Source organism: Scyliorhinus canicula, chromosome 9 (genome assembly GCF_902713615.1).
Source record: "Scyliorhinus canicula chromosome 9, sScyCan1.1, whole genome shotgun sequence".
NCBI classification, from domain to species: domain Eukaryota; kingdom Metazoa; phylum Chordata; class Chondrichthyes; order Carcharhiniformes; family Scyliorhinidae; genus Scyliorhinus; species Scyliorhinus canicula.
In genome coordinates this window covers 96141219-96155397 of record NC_052154.1, presented here as the reverse complement: position 1 = coordinate 96155397, position 14179 = coordinate 96141219, and the positions used below count along the sequence as shown (strand labels likewise).

The window sequence follows — 14179 nt, the reverse complement described above, 5'->3', positions numbered from 1 at the left end:
GACAAACAATTTTATTGAGGTAGTTTTTGGCATTGTAAACAGTTACAAATAACAACAGAAAGAAAGCAAAAAAGGCAAAAATGTGCAAACATCCACGTACATTCAATACTTCAGTCATAAAATATTGCACAAGCCCGCTCCTCTCCCACCGGTACTACCCGCCAATTTATCCCTCCTACTCTACTCTAACCCCCCCCCCCCCCCCCCCCCCCCCCCCCCCCCCGCCCGACGCTCACTCTCCCGCAAAGAAGTCTATGAAGTTGCCACCTTCGGGCGAACCCCTGAACGGATCCCCTCAAGGCAAACTTAATTTTTTCCATACCCAGAAAACTTGACATGCCTGTAAGCCACAACTCAGTCTTCGGGGGCTTTGAGTCTCTCCATGCCAATAATATTCGTCGCCGGGCTATCAGGGAAGCAAAGGCCAAAACATCGGCCTCTTTCTCACCCTGGACTCCCGGGTCTTTTGAAACCCCAAAAATTGACACCCCTGGACCCATCGCCACCCTTGTTTTTAGCATCCGGGACATGATCCCCGCAACTCTCTCCCAGTATCCCCTAAGCATCGGGCATGCTCAAACATGTGTACGTGGTTCGCTGGTCCTCCTGCACACCTAGCGCATTTGTCCTCTACCTCGAAGAATTTGCTCATCCGAGCCACCGTCATGTGGGCCGGGTGAACAACCTTAAATTGAATCAGGCCAAGCCTGGCACATGTTGCGGTCGAATTTACCCTACTCAGGGCTTCTGCCCACAGCCCGTCCTCCATTTCACCACCTAGCTCCTCCTCCCATTTGAGTTTCAGTTCCTCCGTCAGGGACCCTTCCTCCTTCATGAGCACCGTATAAATATCAGAGACTCTACCCTCCCCTTCTTCCCCACCTAGAGACTATTCTGTCCTGGATCCCCAATGGCGGGAGGCGTGGGAAGGATGGGACCTGTCTACGGACAAAGTCCTGCAACTGTAGGTACCTAAAATCATTTCCCCTTACCAGACCAAATTTCTCCTCCAAGCTCCTCAAACTCGCAAAGCTCCTTTCCAGGAACATATCGAGAAGAAACACCTTTTAACAGAAGCACATTAGGTTTACATTCACTACTGAGAACCTTTATAATTCTGAATTCACCAAATGATTAAGAGATAGTCTTTTGATGTAAGAAAGATCAACAGTACACCTGCTCTGTCTGGCTTCAGCTCCAACACAGAAAACAAAACTAAAACACACCCTGCAGCAAACAGCCTAAAACGAAAGTAAAAAGCTGACAGCCCAAGCTCCACCCGCACTCTGACATCACTAATAAACACCCATTTCTTAAAGGTACATTTCATAAACATCCATTTCTTAAAGGTGCTCTCACATGACACCTCCCTCCCCCCCAGAAAAAAACCCCATCAATTTCAAGATGGTTTCATTTTTCACCATTTCACTATCCTTTAACAAATGCACACAGTAAATATACTTTTTTGTTTCAAAAAACAACACACGCAAACAGGTATAATAATATAGTCCATTTTTTTTCATTCTTCTTCCTCCAACTGAAGCTGCTTCCGTTCATCACATTCGTGACAAAGCATCGGCTATCACGTTTTCTCGTCCTGCCACATGTACTATTTTTAAATGAAATGGCTGTAACAATAAACTCCAGCGAAACAGCCTTGCATTGTTATTCCGGAATCGCTCCAAAAACGTCAACGGATTATGATTAGTATGTATAACGGTGTCAGACGGATTGCTGGTTACATACATGTGAAAATGTTGCAAAGCCAGCCAACTCAGTCTCCTTCTCAATCATGGAATACTTTTTCTGGTGAGAATTCAACTTCTTTGAAAAATAACGAATAGGCTGCTCTAGCCCTTCGTCGTCGTCTTGCAGAAGCACCGCACCTACACCCGCATCACTCGCATCAACAGCCACTTTGAATGCTTTGGTATAATTTGGGATGACTAACACGGGAGCAGTGGTTAACACAGCCTTCAGGCCGTCAAATGCCTGTTGACACTCCGCTGTCCACTGCAGTCTGTTACACTTTTTGAGCAGGTCCCGTCAGTGGAGCAAGCACACTGCTAAAATTTGGCACAAACGTCCGCTAAATCGCATTATTTCCCCTCGTGTCGAGGGTATCAGAAACTCCCCAATAACTTTTGTTTTCACGTCCCGTTTTAACCATTCGACTCTTCGACCCTGTCCGATTGTATGGCCAAGGAAAGTGACTTGGGCCTTTCCAAATTCACTTTTGGCTAGGTTTATCACCAAATCTGCCTCCTGAAGTCGATTGAATAACTCCATCAGATGTTTTCAATATTCTGTCCACGTCTGGCTGAAAATTAACAGATTGTCGATGTATACCGCTCAATTGGGTAATCCTGAAACGACTTTGTCAGTTAACCATTGAAATGTGGCTGGTGCGTTTTTCATGCCAAATGGCATAACTTTGAATTGGTATATACCATCTGGAGTCACAAAAGCTGAAATCTCCTTCGCCCTTTCGGATAAAGGTACCTGCCAGTAACCGGTTTGTAAATAAAAGCTGATTGTCCCACTTTCTCAATGCAATCCTCCAAACGTGGGATAGGATCACAGTCCGTTCTTGTAACTGCATTACCCTTTCTATAGTCCACACAATAACTGTTGGGTACCTTCTGGTTTAGGTACCATCACTATGGGTGAGCTCCACTGGCTGCAACCCACTTCAATTATGCCATTTTTAAGCATACTCTCAATCTCTTTGTTAACCTGTGCCAATTTCAAAGGGTTAAGTCGATATGGATGTTGTTTGATCGGAACAGCATTTCCCACATCAACATCATGTATAGCCATTTTAGTACTTCCCAATTTATCTCTACAAACTTGCCCATGATCAATACCTCTTTCAGGTCAGATCGTTTTTCCTCTGGAAGGTAACTCAACAATTTATCCCAATTTTTAAGAACATCCTCATTTTCCAATTTAATTTGAGGTATTCTAATACGGGCGGGTTCTGATATAATCTATCACATGATCTTTTATTTCTAAAAAAAACGGGGCAGCACGGTAGCATGGTGGTTAGCATAAATGCTTCACAGCTCCAGGGTCCCAGGTTCGATTCCCGGCTGGGTCACTGTCTGTGCGGAGTCTGCACGTCCTCCCCGTGTGTGCGTGGGTTTCCTCCGGGTGCTCCGGTTTCCTCCCACAGTCCAAAGATGTGCGGGTTAGGTGGATTGGCTATGCTAAATTGCCCGTAGTGTCCTAAAAAAAAAGTAAGGTTAAGGGGGGGGTTGTTGGGTTACGGGTATAGGGTGGATACGTGGGTTTGAGTAGGGTGATCATTGCTCGGCACAACATCGAGGGCCGAAGGGCCTGTTCTGTGCTGTACTGTTCTATGTTCTATGTATGTCAAATTCATAGTCATCTGGATTTGGTTCGTCACTTTGAGTTAGAATCATTAAAACTTCCTTTTTCTCTCCTTCCCTTACAAAGTACCTTTCAAGCATATTCACATGACACGCTCGGTAAGTCTTCCTTCTATCTGGTGTTTTTACCACATAATTCACCTCACTTAATTTCCTTTCAATCTGATAAGGTCCACAAAACCAAGGTTTTAAAGGTTCACTAACCAACGGTAACAACACTAAAACTTTATCTCCACTGGCAAAACAACAAACTTTGGATTTCTTGCCCGCGACCCGATTCATCACATTTTGTGCAACTTTTAAATGTTGTCTAGCCAATTCACCTGCTCTATTTAATTGTTCCCTAAAATTTGACACGTAATCCAATAATGTAAGTTCCAATTTCTCACTCACTGATTTTTTCTTAATCAATTTTAGTGGTCCTCTTACCTCATGACCAAAAATTAGTTCAAAAGGACTAATGGTTGACTCATTAGGTGCATCCCTAATTGCAAACAGTACGAATGGAATTCCTTTATCCCAATCCTCTGGATAATAGAACATAGAACACTACAGCGCAGTACGGGCCCTTCGGCCCTCGATGTTGCGCCGACCTGTGAAACCATCTGAAGCCTATCTGACCTACACTATTCCATTTTCATCCATATGTCTATCCAGTGACCACTTAAATGCCCTTAAAGTTGGCGAGTCTACTACTGTTGCAGGCAGAGCGTTCCACACCCCTACTACTCTCTGAGTAAAGAAACTGCCTCTGACATCTGTCCTATATCTACCACCCCTCAATTTAAAGCTATGTCCCCTCGTGTTGGTCATCACCATCCGAGGAAAAAGACTCTCACTGTCCACCCTATCTAACCCTCTGACTATCTTGTATGTCTCTATTAAGTCACCTCTCAGCCTTCTCCTCTCTAACGAAAACAACCTCAATTCCCTGAGCCTTTCCTCGTAAGACCTTCCCTCCATACCAGGCAACATCCTAGTAAATCTCCTCTGAACCCTTTCCAAAGCTTCCACATCCTTCCTATAATGTGGTGACCAGAACTGCACGCAGTACTCCAGGTGCGGCCGCACCAGAGTTATGTACAGCTGCAGCATGACCTTGTGGTTCTGAAACTCAATCCCCCTGCTTATAAAGGCTAGCACACCATATGCCGCCTTAACAGCCCTATTAACCTGGGTGGCAACTTTCAGGGATTTATGTACCTGGATGCCGAGATCTCTCTGTTCATCTACACTACCAAGAATCTTGCCATTAGCCCAGTACTCTGCATTCCTGTTACTCCTTCCAAAGTGAACCACCTCACACTTTTCCGCATTAAACTCCATCTGCCACCTCTCAGCCCAGCTCTGCAGCTTATCTATGTCACTCTGTATCCTATAACATCCTTCAGCACTATCCACAACTCCACCGACCTTCGTGTCATCTGCAAATTTACTAACCCATCCTTCTACACATCCAGGTCATTTATAAAAATGACAAACAGCAGTGGCCCCAAAACAGATCCTTGCGGTACACCACTAGTAACTGAACTCCAGGATGAACATTTGCCATCAACCACCACCCTCTGTCTTCTTTCAGCTAGCCAATTACTGATCCAAACCGCTAAATCACCTTCAATTCCATACTTCCTTATTTTCTGCAATAGCCTACCGTGGGGAACCTTATCAAACGCCTTACTGAAATCCATATACACCACATCAACAGCTTTATCCTGATCCACCTATTTGGTCACCTTCTCAAAAAACTCAATAAGGTTTGTGAGGCATGACCTACCCTTCACAAAACCGTGTTGAGTATCGCTAATCAACTTGTTCTTTTCAAGATGATTATAAACCCTATCTCTTATAACCTTTTCCAACATTTTACCCACAACCGAAGTAAGGCTCACAGGTCTATAATTACCAGGGTTGTCTCTACTCCCCTTCTTGAACAAGGGGACAACATTTGCTATCCTCCAGTCTTCCGGCACTATTCCTGTCGACAAAGACGACATAAAGATCAAGGACAAAGGCTCTGCAATCTCCTCCCTGGCTTCCCTGAGAATCCTAGGATAATTCCCATCTGGCCCAGGGGACTTATCTATTTTGACATTTTCTAAAATTGCTAACACCTCCTCCTTTTGAACCTCAATTCCATCTAGCCTGGTCGACTGAACCTGAGTGTTCTCCTCGACAACATTGTCTTTCTCCAGTGTAAACACTGATGAAAAATATCCATTTAATGCTTCCCCTATCTCCTCTGATTCCACACACAACTTTCCACTACTATCCTTGATTGGCCCTAATCTTACTTTAGTCATTCTTTTGTTCCTGATATACCTATAGAAAGCCTTAGGGTTTTCCTTGATCCTATCCGCCAACGACTTTTCGTGTCCTCTCCTCGCTCTTCTTAACTCTCCCTTTAGGCCCTTCCTGGCTAACTTAACTCTCAAGTGCCCTAACTGAGCCTTCATGTCTCATCCTAACATAAGCCTTCTTCTTCCTCTTGACAAGTGCTTCAACTTCCTTAGTAAACCACGGTTCCCTTGCTCGACAACTTCCTCCCTGCCTGACAGGTACATACTTATCAAGGACACGCAGTAGCTGTTCCTTGAAAAAGCTCCACATTTCGATTGTACCCATCCCCTGCAGTTTCCTTCCCCATCCTATACATCCTAAATCTTGCCGAATAGCATCATAATTGCCTTTCCCCCAGCTATAATTCTTGCCTTGCGGTATATACCTATCCCTGCCCATTGCTAAAGTAAACATAACCGAATTGTGATCACTATCACCAAAGTGCTCACCTACATCTAAATCTAACACCTGGCCGGGTTCATTACCCAGTACCAAATCCAATGTGGTTCGCCCCTTGTTGGCCTGTCTACATACTGTGTCAGAAAACCCTCCTGCACACACTGCACAAAAACTGACCCATCTATAGTACTCGAACTATAGTATTTCCAGTCAATATTTGGAAAGTTAAAGTCCCCCATAACAACTACCCTGTTACTCTCGCTCCTGTCAAGAATCATCTTTGCAATCCTTTCCTCTACATCGCTGGAACTATTCGGAGATCTATAGACAACTCCCAACAGGGTGACCTCTCCTCTACTGTTCCTAACCTCGGCCCATACTGCCTCAGTAGACGAGTCCTCAAGCGTCCTTTCTACCGCCGTAATACTTTCCTTGATTAACAATGCCACACCCCCCCCCTCTTTTACCATCTTCTCTGTTCTTACAGAAACATCTAAATCCTGGAACCTGCAACAACCATTCCTGTCCCTGCTCTACCCATGTCTCTGAAATCGCCACAACAATAATCTTGACAATAAGCCCTCATCATTGTGTTTAATGTCTGATGCCACCTTAATAACGCTCCCTGTGATTCTGGATGGTATGCAGTTGATTTAAATTGTTTTATTCCTAAACTATCCATAACTTCTTTGAATAACCTTGAGATTGTCCTTGATCCGATTTGTATTTCTGTGGGTAGTCCATATCTAATAAAGAATTTAAGTAATTCCTCCACAATCTTTTTAGCTGTAATATTACGTACTGGAATGGCCTGTGGAAACCTAGTAGACACATCCAATATTGTCAAAAGATATTGATTCCCACTTTTTGTTTTAGGAAGCGGTCCTACGCAATCAATTAGGACCTTTGTAAAAGGTTCCTCAAATGCTGGAATGGGTATTAAGGGTTTAATCACTGCTTGATGTTTCTCTATCACTTGACATGTGTGACATGATTGACATAATTTAAGTACATCTTTATGTAGCCCAGGCCAATAAAAATGTTTTTATATTTTAGCTTGAGTTTTCCGTATTCCCAAATGAACCCCCACTGGTACCTCATGTGCAACCCGCAACACCTCCTTTCCATACCCTACCAGCAATACGACTTGATGAACTTCTGCCTACTTTTCATCCGCCTGCATATGTAAAGGTCTCCATTTTCTCATCAAGACATCATTTTTACGGTAATAACACTCTGGTATCCACTCAGATTCCTCTTCCATGTATGCTTTTTGATACATCCGTTTTATTTCTCTATCTTTCTGTTGTAACTCCGCCAATTTTCCTGAACTAAAAATATCTACCGTATCCTCCACCTGTTCTTATTCTTTTTCAACAATCTGATCAAAAATCTTTTCTGATAATTGCACTTCAACTTCATCTTCACTCTTTGATTTCTCCTCTTGTCTTAACCTGTGACTTTGCGACCTTGTCACTACATAATCCTGGATTCCACTGTTTTATCAACCACAGTAGGCATCACTTCCACCGACGATCCAGCTATATCATTATCCAAGATAAACTGTATTCCTGGACAAGATAGTTTCTCTATTACTCCCACTACCACTTCACCACTCTTCACTGGACTTTAAAACCTTACCTTAGATAATTGAACACTACTCCTCTCACCATGAATTCCTCATATTACCACCTTTTCTGGCAGACTATATAATTCCTCAGACTATATAATTCCTCATCACTTACCATTAAAGATTAACTAGCTCCCGTATCTCTTAAAATTCTTTACCTGCTCCTCCTGATACACATGAGTAAACTTTACCCACACAAGTAAATTCTTTAAAGAGATCTGGCACCTTCTCATCAATCACCTCTTGATCAGGCTGTACAATCTTTTGCACCTCCTTCAATTCACTTGGGCATTCCTTTATCACTTTAACAAACCCCACTGTCTTATCCTGTTTTACCACATCAGCCTTCCCAGTGCTTTTTTTCATCCACCAACGCTGTGACTTTACATGGCCTAGTTTATTACAATGAAAACATTTGAAACTTTTCATTTCTTTTCCACCCTCCTGGATTTCTTTTTAAATCTGAGGTACACTCTCCTTATTATCTCCCATCAGATCACCTTTACCTTTACCACTTCAGTATTTCTCATGTCCTCAGTTTCTATCCCTCACAGGCTGAAACTGATGTCATAAAGCAAGCTTTGATTAATGAACTAATTCATAATCATCTGCCGTTTCTGCTGCTAATCTTGCAGTTTTACTACATCAGGAATTGAATTTTTAAACTTCTCCAAAAGTATAATTTCTCTGAGAGCTTCATACGTTTGGTCTATTTTCAAAGCCCTTATCCACCTATCAAAATTATTCTGTTTGAGCCTTTCAAACTCCATGTATTTTCATAGAATTTACAGTGCAGAAGGAGGCCATTTGGCCCATCGAGTCTGCACCGGCTCCTGGAAAGAGCACCCTACCCAAGATTAACACCTCCACCCTATCCCCATAACCCAGTAACCCCACCCAACACTAAGGGCAATTTTGGACACTAAGGGCAATTTCTCATGGCCAATCCACCTAACCTGCACATCTTTGGACTGTGGGAGGAAACCGGAGCACCCGGAGAAAACCCACGTACACACGGGGAGGATGTGCAGACTCCACACAGACAGTGACCCAAGCCGGAATCGAACCTGGGGCGCTGGAGCTGTGAAGCGATTGTGCTATCCACAATGCTACCGTGCTGCTGTATATTTGACCAAATTCTTTCATCAAATTTCTAAACCTTTGTAAGCTTCAGGCACTAGTTCATATGCACCTAAGATGGTTTTTTTCACCTCCTCATACGCCCAAGATATCTCCTCCGGTCGTGATAGAACATAGAACATTACAGCGCAGTACAGGCCCTTCAGCCCTCGATGTTGCGCCGTCCTGTGAAACCCTTCTAAAGTCCCTCTACACTATTTCCTTATCGTCCATATGCCTATCCAATGACCATTTGAATGCGTTTAGTGTTGGCGAGTCCACTACTGTTGCAGGCAGGGCATTCCACGCCCTTACTACTCTCTGAGTAAAGAACCGACCTCAGTCATCTGTCCTATATCTATCTCCCCTCAATTTAAAGCTATGTCCCCTCGTGCTGGACATCACCATCCGAGGAAAAAGGCTCTCGATGTCCACCCTATCTAATCCTCTGATCATCTTGTATGCCTCAATTAAGTCCCCCCTTAACCTCCTTCTCTCTAACGAAAACAGCCTCAAGTCCTTCAGCCTTTCCTCATATGATCTTCCCTCCATACCAGGCAACATCCTTGTAAATCTCCTCTGTACCCTTTCCAATGCTTCCACATCCTTCCTATAATGTGGCGACCAGAACTGCACACAATACTCCAAATGCGGCCGCACGAGAGTTTTGTACAACTGCAACATGACCTCATGGCTCCGAAACTCAATTCCTCTTACCTATAAAAGCTAACACACCGTACGCCTTCTTAACAACCCTCTCAACCTGGGTGGCAACTTTCAGGGATCTATGGACATGGATACCGAGATCTCTCTGCTCGTCCACACTACCAAGAATCTTACCATTAGCCCAGTACTCTGCCTTTCTGTTATTCCTTCCAAAATGAATCACCTCACAATTTTCTGCATTAAACTCCATTTGCCACCTGTCAGCCCAGCTCTGCAGCTTATCTATGTCCCTCTGTAACTTGTAACATCCTTCTGCACTGTCCACAACTCCACCGACTTTAGTGTCATCTGCAAATTTACTCACCCATCCTTCTACGCCCTCCTCCAGGTCATTTATAAAAATGACAAACAGCAACGGCCCCAAAACACATCCTTGTGGCACACCACTAGTAACTGGACACCAGTCAGAGCATTTCCCATCAACCACCACTCTTTGTCTTCTATCAGCTAGCCAATTTCTGATCCAAACTGCTAAATCACCCTGAATCCCATGCCTCTGTATTTTCTGCAATAGCCTACCGTGGGGAACCTTATCAACCGCTTTACTGAAATCCATATATACCACATCAACTGCTTTACCCCCTGCTTTATCCACCTGTTTGGTCACCTTCTCGAAGAACTCAATGAGGTTTGTGAGGCACGACCTACCCTTCACAAAACCATGTTGACTATCTCTAATCAAATTATTCCTTTCCAGATGATTATACATCCTATCTCTTATAAACCTTTCCAAGACTTTTCCCACAACAGAAGTAAGGCTCACTGGTCTATAGTTACTGGGGTTATCTCTACTCCCCTTCTTGTACAAGGGGACAACATTTGCTATCCTCCAGTCCTCTGGCACTATTCCTGTAGACTAAGATGACTTAAAGATCAAAGCCAAAGGCTCAGCAATCTCCTCCCTAGCTTCCCAGAGAATCCTTGGATAAATCCCATCCGGCCCTGGGGACTTATCTATTTTCACACTTTCTAGAATCGCTAACACCTCCTCCTTATGAACCTCAAGCCCTTCTAGTCTAGTTGCCTGTATCTCAGTATTCTCCTCGACAACTTTGTCTTTTTCCTGTGTGAATACTGACGAAAAATACTCATTTAGCACCTCTCCTATCTCCTCGGACTCTCTCTTTAGCTCTCTCTTTAGAGCCTTCCTAGCTAACTTGTAACTCTCAAGCGACCCAACTGAACCATCACGTCTCATCTTCACATAAGCCTCCTTCCTCTTGACAAGTGATTCAACTGCTTTAGTAACCCATGGTTCCCTCACTCGACCACTTCCTCCCTGCCTAACAAGTACATACTTATCAAGGACACGCAGTAGCTGTTCCTTGAACATGCTCCACATTTCCATTGTGTCCATCCCCTGCAGTTTTCCTCTCCAGGCGATGCATCCTAAGTCTTGCCTCATCGCATCATAATTGCCTTTCCCCCAGCAATAACTCTTGCCCTGCGGTTTATACCTATCCCTTTCCATCGCTAAAGTAAACGTAATCGAATTGTGGTCACTATCACCAAAATGCTCACCTACCTCCTATGTCCTGGTTCATTACCCAGTACCAAATCCAATATGGCCTCGCCTCGTGTTGGCCTATCTACATACTGCATCAGGAAACCCTCCTGCACACATTGGACAAAAACGGATCCATCTAAAGTACTCGAACTATAGTGTTTCCAGTCAATATTTGGAAAGTTAAAGTCCCCCATAACAACTACCCTGTTATTTTCGCTCCTATCCAGAATCATCTTTGCAATCCTTTCCTCTACATCTCTGGAACTTTTCGGAGGCCTTTCGAAAAGCCCTAACAGGGTGACCTCTCCTTTCCTGTTTCTTAACTCAGCCCATACTACCTCAGTATTCGAGTCCTCATCAAATGTCCTCTCAGCCACCGTAATACTGTCCTTGACTAACAATGCCAACCCTCCCCCTCTCTTACCACCTTCCCTGAACTTACTGAAATATCTAAACCCCGGCACCTGCAACAACCATTCCTCGCCCTGCTCTATCCATGTCTCCGAAATGGCCACAACATCGAAGTCCCAGGTACTAAACCATGCCGCAAGCTCACCCACCTTATTCCGGATGCTCCTGGCATTGAAGTAGACGCACTTTAGACCACCTTCCTTCCTGCCGGTACACTCCTGCAACTTTGAAACCTTACTCATGACCTCACTACTCTCCAGCTCCTGTGTACTGGAGCTACAATTCAGGTTCCCAATCCCCTGCTGAACTAGTTTAAACCCTCCCGAAGAGCATTAGCAAACCTCCCCCCGAGGATATTAGTACCCCTCTGTCCAGGTGTAGACCATCCCGTTTGTCGAGGTCCCACCTACCCCAGAATGAGCCCCAATTGTCCAGGAATCTGAAACCCTCCCTGCTGCACCATCCCTGCAGCCACGTGTTCAACTGCTCTCTCTCCCTATTCCTCGACTCGCTAGCACGTGGCACGGGTAACAACCCAGAGATAATAACTCTGTTTGTTCTAGCTCTAAGTTTCCACCCTATCTCCCTGATGCAGACACTTCACTAGCCCTACCTATCAGCTTTGTTTAAATCAGTAATACCCACATGTCCTGTGGCCATTTCATTTGTTTAGCTACCTTCTCAAATGAAATCAAAATGAAAAAGGCTTCCACTTTCTTTGCGTCAAACCTTGGCAATGCTTGGACATACTTAAATAGATTCCCACCAAGCCTTCGACTTTGACGCTCTCTCACTATCCTCATCACTATCTTCCAACTGTACGTTTCCCTTTACATCTGCCAATTTTAACTGATTGACTTGTTTCATGCCCATTTTCTGAAGTTCAAACTCTCTCTCTTTATCTTTTTTCCTCATCTGTATCTCCCTTTCTCTTTCTTTTTGTTCTGCGAGGACTATTCTTTCTTTTCTCCTTCTCTCTCCATATCTTTTTCCTCTATCACTTTCTCTTTCCGCTCTCTCTTTTTCCTCTCTTTCGTATTCAAGCTGCTTTAATTTTTTCTCATATTCAAGTTGCTTAATCTGCAACTGGATCTTTGCCATTTCTAATGAGTCAGACTGTGTCTCAGGCAACTTTAAATACTTAGCCACCGCCATAATTACCTCATCTTTTTGCAGTTTGTCAGGTCATGTTAACTGCAATGTTTTTGTCAAATCTAACAGTCTGCTTTTAGTCTCTGTCCGTAAGGTACTGCGTGTGATCGTCTCCACCCTAAAAACTTCAGAGCCTCTGAAAGAGCCACTGTCCACAACACACTCCCCTCTTAAACTACAATACCACACATGAAAAGCAACCACAATATGCTCACCCCTTATTGTCTTTAAGTTCACTAAGCCAATCCATATCACGGAGTTCACCTGACCCATAACTTTTAATAGATTGTGGTATGGGGAGCACACGGCCCACTCTACAGGTGTGGTACAGCAGAAATGGAAAAGTATTTTTTAAAGCAAAACAATGAATTTTCTATGAACTCAAGTTAAACTTTTTACAACATACCGCGAGCAACTTAGCAACCATCACTTCAAATATAACCCCCAAAGAAAACAGCACTACGTAATCCTTAATAACGTCCCAAACAACATCGAGAAGACCGAAGAAACACCTTTTAACAGAAGCACATTAGGTTTACATTCACTACTGAGAACCTTTATAATTCTGAATTCACCAAATGATTAAGAGATAGTCTTTTGATGGCAGAGTGCTCAACAGTACACCTGCTCTGCCTGGCTTCAGCTCCAACACTGAAAACAAAACTAAAACACATCCTGCAGCAAACAGCCTAAAACAAAAGTAAAAAGCTGACAGACAGCCCAGCTCCACCCACACTCTGACATCACTGGTAAACACTCATTTCTTAAAGGTACATTAAACACCCATTTCTTAAAGGTACTCTCACATGACAACAGGGGGATTGAGTTTAAGAACCGCGAGGTTTTGCTGCAACTTTATAAAACCCGAGTTAGACCACACTTGGAATATTGTGTCCAGTTCTCGTCGCCTCATTATAGGAAGGATATGGATTTTTGGAGAGGGTACAGAGGAGATTTACCAGGATGCTGCCTGGACATGTCTTATGAAGAAAGGTTGAGTGAGCTAGGTCTTTTCTCACTGGAGCGAAAGAAGGCAGAGAGGTTACTTGATAGAGGTGTGCAAGGTGATGAGAGGCATGGATAGAGTGGATTGCCAGAGACTTTTCCTCAGATGGAAATGGCTGTCACGAGGGGACATAATTTTATGGTGATTGGAGGAAGGTATCGGGGAGATGTCAGAGGTTGGTTGTTTACACAGGGAGAGGTGGGTGTGTGGAATGCACTGCCAGCAGAGGTGGTGGAGTCAGAGTCATTCGGGACATTTAAGCGATTCTTAGACCGGCACATGGACAGCAGTAAATTGAAGGGGTGTGGGTTGGGTTGATCTTGGATTGGGATAAATGGTCGGCACAACATCGTGGGCTCAAGGGCCTGTACTGTGCTGTACTGTTCTATGTTCTAATGCAGTCTCCCAGAGTACTGCATTTGAACGTCAGATTTGATTTTTGAACTTGAGTCCTGGATACAGATACACTGATGATTCCTACTAGGCAGGGATAGACTATT

General features: G+C 43.9%; 1 protein-coding gene across 7 annotated transcripts in view; it reads left to right on the top strand.

The window, feature by feature from the left end:
- Positions 1 to 14179, top strand: part of celf1 (cugbp, Elav-like family member 1) — a 215979-nt gene that overhangs the window by 124010 nt on the left and 77790 nt on the right. The gene's annotated exons all lie outside the window — the stretch shown is intronic.